Here is an 8,952-nt window from a genome sequence, read left to right as displayed (position 1 = left end):
GGCGGAGCAAAGCACGGAGATGGACACTTAGGTGACGCAGTATATGCCGGGTCAGTTGAAGTATTATAGATAGACCAAATGTATATAAATAATAATAATTTTCTGGTGGCAGGACAGCTTGCTAGACAGCAGATATCTCCAGTTCCCGGAAATAGATTTCTTAATGGAATTAAAAACTAGAGAATCCCACCTACAAAATACTGGGGACTAGGGGATCAGAGTTCAGGAGGCAGAGCAATCTGCCAATGAGTATATAAAACTACATACCAGGTGTGTGGAGCTGGAGCAGTAACCAGCTGCTTGAAGGCTGATATCTCTGGTTCTGGGCACAATAGAGACAAGCCACTAGTGTCCGTCAAAGGGGGAGAGTCCCAGCTTTTGGAATATACCCTCACAAAAACTCTACGTCAGACAGAACCTGAAATATCTGACTGGGAAAAGCAATTAACAGGCTTGGATAGGGACCACTGCTTTGAAGTCAGATATCTCCGGTTCCCAAGGGCCGATTTTTTTAAAAATTCTTGTACCCATGGAAAGAGGGGACCCTCAGCTTTCAGACTATGGTCCTTAGACTCCTGGGGGGGTTTCTGGGTACTCAGAAACCCACCCTGCATGCGCTACTGGTCTAGCTTGACATGGGTTTAGGTCGACAGTGTGTATGTTGACAGTCAAAAGGTCGATATCGGTTTTTCACGGTTTCTTGAGCCGACATGTGCCGACAGGCGGTATTTCATGCCCTACAATCCACTAGGGTGTGGTGGGAGAATAAAAGTGTGCCAAGCGCAGCGGGGCACCGTGCCCGAAGAATAGCGCGCAATGCGAGGAGATGTGGTGCACTTGAAACTGTGTCCATGTCGACTGTGTAGACAGCCGGGTAAAAATAAAAGTGAAAAACCCCATGTTGACATTTTGACTGTCGACCTAATGCTTGTGTTGACCTAATGACTTGTTCTGCAGCTACTTCTTGCATTTCTTAATTTCGTGTGTATCATGAGATTTCCATCAACTATCCATCCAAGTGCTTTCTGGCTCCTGTATAACGCTGCATTGCAGTCTGGCTTCTGCGCCGTGTATAGTGAGTAGCTGGTAGCTGCACCACCATCCAGAACCTATCCAGAACCTGTGTGTTACGTATCCTGACTAACTGGATCTGCTCCGCATTCCCTGCCCTAGCCAGTGTACCCTGAGTAGCTGGTACTGCTCCGCATCCCAGCGGCTGTGTGTATGTATTCTGGCTAGCTGTTACCGCTCTGCAACCCAACACATAACACATGTGCCTACATTTCCTAACTAAGGGCCTTATTCTGGTTCACGCCTTCTGGCAAATTCCTTCTTAGATGGACAAAACTATGTGCACTGCAGGTGGGGCAGATGTTACTTGTGCAGAGAGAATTAAATTTGGGTGGGGTTTTACTTCAAATTGAGATCTATATTGCAGTGTAAAAATAAAGCAGTCAGTATTTTCCCTGCACAGAAATAAAATAAGTCACCCATATGTAATTTTCTCTGCACATTTTACATCTGCCCCCCTGCAGTGTACATGGTTTTGTCCATCTAAGAAGAAATTTGCCAGAAGGAACCAGAATAAGGCCCTAACTGATACTACTCCACAATTCAGTACCTGTACTGTGTGTATCCTGAATAGCTGGAACGGCTCCACCACCCATACCTGTGTAGCATGAACAGCTGGGTTCCTAATCCAGCAGTTAGACTGTGTGTAGCTGGCTCTGCAATACACCCCACCATCCAGCTTTTCAGGTCGGGTAATTTACCAAGGCCCAGACCTCCTATTGTAATTATTCCCTTATCAGGAATTTCAGTTATTGAACTACTCTGTTTAAGTTTCTAACGTGCAGTATCAAATTCAGGTGAAAGAACTGTGTCAAGCAGTGGCGTAACAATAGCCCTGCAGACTCCACGGTCATGGGGAGGCGCTGTGTAAGTGCGGACGCCGGGGGTCTGCGGGGCTATTGTAATGCCGCTGTGCTGCGGCTGGGACCCGCAGATTTACCTGTCTGCGCAGCGGTCCCGGCTCCCCTCCTGGCTTCTGCTGAAATGAAAATGGACCATTTTGTGATGTGATGGTCCGTTTTCATATCAGCAGAAGCCATGAGGGGAGCCGGGACTGCAGACAAAATCTGCGGATCCCTGGCACGGAAGCACAGCGGAGGGTGTGGCACAGGGGCATGGGGATGGGGGAGTTATCTTTACTGTGGGGGCGCAATTTTGATAGTTACGCCAATGATGTCAAGCCTTCTAACTTAGCTTCTGTCCAATTCCTCCAGACTCCATTCCTGACACTCAGCCTAGCTGAGTTCACAAATTATTACACATGTGACACACCCTATGCTCTGTCTGTCTCCCCTAGTTGAGACTTTTTTTTAATATTCTTCTAAATTATGACTTTTGCCCCCACTGCTGTCTTCCAGAATGTTGTTTTTATTTAATGCATTTTAGTGTAAGTGACAAGTATGCCTATAACAGAGGTTCTTAAACCCAGACCTTGAGACCCACACAGTTCAGATTTTCCAGGTCACCTGTGGATTGGACAAAATGTTTTCTCAGAGACAGACCTGTCTCTGCAATGGCCGCAAGCCACCTTCAATCACATCTTCACAGCCACTGCCGGATCAGCTGTCGGCGCCTTTTCCTATCCATACCACCTGATGAGGGGTGCTGATAGCAGTACAAGAAATAGCTGGGAAGCGCAGTAACAAGACTGCCCAAGCTGACTGTAGTGAGGGGGCTGGGCTGTCAGGGGACTTGGGGCCAGATGTATCAAGTTTTAAAAAGTGATAAAGTGGAGAGTAATAAACAACCAGCCAATCAGCTCCTACTTGTCAAACCTAGCATGGCTGTAACATGACAGTTAGGAGTTGATTGGCTGGCTGTTTATCACTCCATTTTTTCACTTCCTAAAGCTTGATACATCCGGGCCTTTTTGCGGCGTGGATGATTTCACAAACTGCTCACCAAGCGCATGCTGCAAGAAGAATTGCTGGACATTTGCTGCTTACCACCGCTCTCTCTGTCCACCTCCACCTCCTGTACTGTGTGGATGACAGCCACCTCAGCACGGCTGTAGAGTGCAGCACCTTAAGGAGCTGCCATCCTGCAGGAACCAGCCAGGTAAAGTAAATGAAAAGAGTTTACATGTATTACCATTTGATAAGTGCACATGACTGTCATACATGTGTGAATAAGTTATTTTAGCCTATAATGTAAAATATCTACTTTACGCAGGCATGCTTATACTTATTCATAATTAGAATCTTGGACAGGGGAGTGGGCTGCAGATTGCTCCGGTGCCTTCCCAGGTGTGTAGACCAAATGCAGGTATCTTGGCAAAAAGGCGTCACTCTGAGGCTTAGTAGAATTTTCAAAAGCTTTATTGCGTTGTAAATAAATAAAGCTTTTGAAAATTCTACTAAGCCTCCGAGTGACACCTTTTTGACAAGATACATATATATATATATAGACTTCTTGGGATGGACACAGCACTCCAGACACGTAGATCTTCAAACGTATAAAGTTTTATTCAAGATGCCATCTTGAATAAAACTTTATACGTTTGAAGATCTACGTGTCTGGAGTGCTGTGTCCATCCCAAGAAGTCTACATACCCATTTGACACTGGCACCCGACTAAGCAACGATTGAAGGGAAGCTGTGCCCGGCATACAAAAAGTCATATATATATATATATATAAACAGGGTTTTCAAAACGGCACTCAAAATAGGTACTTATCGCATCTGTGGTGCAGGGTCCAATTGGAATTAGATAGAAATAGCACTTACCCAACTTTGCAGGAGGGAAGAAGACAGACCAGCACTCCTTTTTGTAGTTAGAAAAGATAAATGTATTGAAAGATATTTACAACATGGCAAACATCGTATACAACATCAAACAGACCCGACAGTCTGTTTCAACTGGACTCTCGCCAGTTTTCCTCAGGGGTACATCATAGTAGCAAACCAGGCAGTATTTAACATAAAAAAGGGCGCCAGACCCGCCTTGGGGTTCAAAGTGTGCTGTCAATCAGCACCACGCACGGAGCTGAAAGCTTCCTGTTGCTAAGCAACAATGGGCTGGTCTGAAGCGCGTCATGGGGGATTCTCTGTGACGCCTGAGATCGTATGCTACATGCCGTTAGAAGTTGTATCAAAGGTATAGGAGTGCGGGAGTGCAGAGCGGGGTTCAGAAGTACTGTCACCGTGTGAGTAATGTGAGCAAACTCTCAATAGTTTATACGTGACAGGAACAACGGTATGGGAGTGCACGCAGAGGAACCGATGATGGGGTGTCTGGTTGAATACAAGTGGCTGATTGCACGGCCGCCAGTACATTGATCTCCTCATGTGTACAGGTTGATATTAGCATTATCGTGATTCGGGACCGCTGGAGGTTGTCTCATTAACCGGCTGATGCTGAATGTGCTGCAGAGTGATAGAGCAGTATAGTTCAGATGTCATGAATGCCATAGACAGCATTGGGTGACCCTGTCAGGGATGGTGCTGATACAGTAACGTATAATAACATAGCGCACGGAGGCGCCTTAAAGTGGACTTATGCAAAAACGTCCAATGTGTATATATAATCAGTCCCAGCACAAGGGTAACATATTCAAGTCACAGGCAGACATGGTGATAATAAATACAGCAGAGGGGCACTCGGCGGTGCTTAATTCAGCAGTTAAGCATCCAGTACGTATTAATGTTATACATGTTTGACACACGGCGGTGTCCAGTAAGTCTTAATTTGCATATACGCTGTGGCACTCGGCGGTGCTGGGGTTAGCGATTAAGTGTCCAGCTCGTAGAATACACATATGATGACACACGGCGGTGTCCAGCAAGTCCCAAACGCATATAGGTGGTGACACACAGCGGTGTCATCCCACGTTAGACTATGTGTCTGAGATGTAATTAAAAGATGCAACAAACTAGCCAGAACAGCGAGGAAGCTGGTCCGCCAGTGCTGCGTCTAGGGAGCATGTAAGAATGGGTTTAGAATATGTGCAATTGCTGATAATAGACTAGGGGAAAGGATGAAAACATCAGTGAGTCCAGTGAGGGAGTGCACTCAGGCACTGTGCGTGCGGTGGGTTCATATAAAGCAACCCATTTTGTAATCTTCATTTAGACCATGTGGAGTCAGGGAATTAAGTCGGTGGATCCATTGTAATTCCCGTTGTAACAACAATTTGTCACAATCCCCACCTCGTCTGAGTGGGGGTATATGGTCAATTAAATGACATTTAAGTTGTGTAATGCTGTGACGTTTCTCCAGAAAATGTCTGGCCACAGGGAGTTGTTTGAGATCCAGTGTCTCATTGTTGTTGGTGAAGCATTTCTTGATGGACGACCTATGCTGTCCTAGCCTTTCTTTAATCATCCTGGTGGTTTTACCCACGTAGATTAAATTGCATGGGCATGTGAGCGCGTAGATAACAAACTTGCTATTACAGTCTAATCTGTGATTAATTTTATACTTTTGTCCATTGGTGGGGTTCATGAACTTATTGCCGATGACCATGAATTTGCAGTTCGTGCAACCAGAACATTTGTAGACCCCATATTTCCTTGAAAGCCAATTGATGGCACTTGGAGCGTTGGTGGAAATGTCTGTTACCACTAGTAGGTCTTTTAGATTAGGGCCTCTCCTATATGCAAATCTAGGAGGTACTGAAAGTATCGGTTCAAGGACAGGATCACTAGCAACAAGGTGCCAGTGTTCTTTCAGTTTAGTTTTGATGTGGTTGGAGGCAGCGGTATATGTGCTACAGAAATTTAATCTGTTGTCAGATTCTTCCTGGCTCTTGGGTTTGGGTTTTAGTAAGTCATTCCTATTGATGTTAAGCACTTTCAGGCGTGCTGACTTTACATCTTGCTTGCTGTATCCCCTTGTGAGGAAGCGTGTGCTCATTTCATCCAGTGCTGCTGGTAAGCTTTCTGGGTCTGAATTGATGCGACATACTCTTAGCATCTGGGAGTATGGGAGCCCTCTTTTGAGAGCTTCAGGGTGAAAGCTTGTAGCATGAAGCAATGTGTTTTTATCCGTGGTTTTTGTAAAAACTTGGGTAGAGATGGCACAGTCTTTTAGCGTAATATTGACATCGAGAAAACTGATGACTTTTCGACTGAAGTTAATGGTAAAACGAATTGTACCAGGAATCAGGTTCAGGTAATTCACAAAAGTCAACAGGTTGTCTTCACCACCTGTCCACAAGAGAAACAGGTCGTCTATGTATCTTACATACATCTTAATGTATTTCCTGTACTGTACATTTCCATAGATGTGTTTGTTCTCATAGGCCGCCATAAAGAGGTTTGCGTAGGCTGGGGCCATATTGGACCCCATGGCAGTCCCCTGGCGCTGTAAATAGAACCTGTTCAAAAAGAGGAAATAATTATTGTTGAGGATGATTCCCATCAGTAATGTAAGATAGTCAATGGGCGGACCATTGTATTCTCTGCTGGAGGTGATGATCTCTCGGCAAGCTGCAAGTCCCTGTTCGTGAGGGATGTTAGTGTACAGGCTGGAGACATCTAGGGTAACCAAGAGGGTATCAGGGCTGATATTCGTTACAGTGTTCAATTTTCTTAAAAAATCTGAGGTGTCCTCAATGAAGCTCTCCGTTTGCCTGACCACCGGTTGCAAGAAAAAATCAACTAATTGCGATAGGGGCTGGCATAATGAGCCCCTCGCTGAGATGATCGGTCGTCCCGGAGATGCCACAAGTGATTTGTATATATATATATATATATACACAATATTGTTGAGGAGGCACTCCCAAATAGAATGTAGATGGCAGTAAATATAAGAGAAAAATACCAATCCGGTGCCTTCCTGGAACAGTCCAGCAACAGCTAGCAATATACACGGGGGGTTGGGGAATAAACGACACCACACAGGGTTAAACCGACGTTCCTGTGCTCAGCTGCACTTTTATCAAGGTGCAGGAACAAAGATAATACAGACAGTGAACATATATATACCCTACCTGATCTTCCGTACCGCCCGTCGCCTCCTCCCGATCCGGCGTCTGAAGATGACATCACAATTCTGGGTGGTGCGGCGGGACGCACGGAAAGACCACGTGTGCTGAGTGTTGCCAGGGAGACACGGCAACAAATGCGGTATCCTGGCAACGCTCTGAAAATACAAACAAAAAAACCTGTTACCAAACATATAGCGTGAATGACATACCAATAGATATCAAAACATTACAAACTGGAACACGAGTCTGGCTGTAATTACATTGATCTGCACTGATGGTGAGTATCCATAAAACTAAAACATTGTATGATTTGATTCCTGAAAAAAATACAAACATGCCTATTTCTATTATATTACGGCATGAACCCAGCATGGGTATTAAAAACAGAACAATCAATTGATTGTTCTATTTTTAATACCCATGCTGGGTTCACCCCCCCCCCGTGTATGTATATATATATATATATATATATATATATATTATATAGGGAAGGGGTGAGGGAGGGGCACATAATCAGTAAACTATTTATGGCTTGGTATAAAGTTTTTAGAATATATCCTTATTTGTGAATTTTCTTAGGCTTAGGTTTTTATTGTATTTTTTCCCCCCATTTCTAAGGAAGATGTCTCTTCTCTTCCACTATCTATGACCTTACAGTAGAAATAGACATGTCAGGGTAAGAGCCTGCAAATTACAAGCATACCTAGGAATTGGGCAATTATACCACTCATTTTAATGATGCATTATTTAAAAAAAGGAAAAAACATTATTTTTTTATTTTATTTTAGTGTCGCTTTGAATATAGCAGAAATTGTAGAAATGCTGCAGCAGAATGCAATCCCAGACATTTTACACGTCATGTACAAGTAGTATGTTGCTAGAGCTTACTTCGAAGGAGGGGGTCCTCCGTCCCAGCCACAAACCACACATCCCCCTTGCCCCCCATGTAGGACTGCTTTCAGAAATTTTCTGGGCTGGATTTCATTACAATCAGGCCCTGGCATGCTGTGCATGTGTGTGTGTTTGCAAGTAATGTATGTTGTTTTGTGAGAACTGTCATATATACATACAGAAACCCCCCATAAAATCCCTGTTTGTCCCTGCTGTGTGCCGGATGACTGCCCGACAGCTGGGATTCCAATGGTCAGTACTCTAACATTGGAATTCCGACTGTCGGAACACCGGCAGTCGGGATTCCAATGTCCAATACTGACCGTTGGGATCCTGATTGTCGGACCACCATACCACACCTGTCCCTGTTGGCTACAATGTATTTAATGCATCTTAGTTTGTGGTACATTTTAAACCAAGGTCAAGTTTCCAGACATCTCTTCCTGTTGTACTTGGCAGCTCATAGACTCAGAGTTTGCATTTCTATTGTGGTTGCTTTGTATACTTTTGATTATTTGTCTTTAATAATGTTGTGTTGACTTTTACATTAGCTTAGTGTGCATACGTCCATTGTATGTTTCTTTCCAGTTACTTAGAAATAATAGTTGTTAAGGTTTGTACACGGACACTGAAAACCAATATGAGTTAACTGCTTGCTAAAGTGTTGCAATTCATCCAGCATTAACAGAACATTTGATATAATGTTACAGCACATTCAGAGGATCTGAGAGCTTACCTGGTGCTTCACCTCAGTGTAAAATGAGCTTTTACGAAAATTAGTTTCCTACTGTACAACTTGTGACTTGTTACATACAGTTATAGACCTAATTCGACTAAAACACGGGATGCGGAAGTATCGGATAAAGTATGCGAGACAAGTTTGAGGGCCATAGTCAAGGCCGGCGGGCGGCGGTGCAAGGTTTTTACTTCAGCTTACTGCTCCCATCACTACCACCCACACACATATACCGACTTTCCAGAACCTCAAGTGAACGTGTGGAGGTGATGTCCTAGAAGTTCAACACCTACCGTTTGCATTAAGTTCAACAAGGATGCCTCTG

The sequence above is a fragment of the Crinia signifera genome, chromosome 2 (assembly GCF_055691185.1).
Source record: "Crinia signifera chromosome 2, ASM5569118v1, whole genome shotgun sequence".
NCBI classification, from domain to species: domain Eukaryota; kingdom Metazoa; phylum Chordata; class Amphibia; order Anura; family Myobatrachidae; genus Crinia; species Crinia signifera.
This window is presented reverse-complemented; position numbering follows the sequence as displayed.